We start from the raw sequence: 290 nt of genomic DNA on the forward strand, positions 1-290 counted from the left end.
ACGTGGGGGGGGGGGGAGAGAAGTCCCTTCCTCCTCACCACCCCCCACACCTCCTAACAAAACCCTGTTTTACAAAAGGAGGCCCTGGGAGGATCAGGTTAGCGCCTGCCCCGGGGAAGGCATTCTTCCAGCCTTTGGAGACTATAGATAGGGCTTTATGCACCAGGCCCCCGAGCGGAGTTCCAGAAGGTCCTGGCAGCCGGCGCTGCCAGCTCGGTCCCAGGCCTGAGCCAGTTCTCAAGGTCCTGGCCGGCCAGCGGGCGGGGGAGGGGGGGAGTCGGGTTTCGGGG

The 290-nt window shown here is 64.8% G+C and overlaps 1 protein-coding gene across 1 annotated transcript in view; it reads right to left on the minus strand.

The window, feature by feature from the left end:
- UBE2B (ubiquitin conjugating enzyme E2B) overlaps positions 1-290 on the minus strand; it is a 15,302-nt gene that overhangs the window by 14,303 nt on the left and 709 nt on the right. The window lies entirely within an intron of this gene.

Source organism: Myotis davidii, unplaced genomic scaffold (assembly GCF_000327345.1).
Source record: "Myotis davidii unplaced genomic scaffold, ASM32734v1 scaffold471, whole genome shotgun sequence".
Lineage (NCBI taxonomy): Eukaryota > Metazoa > Chordata > Mammalia > Chiroptera > Vespertilionidae > Myotis > Myotis davidii.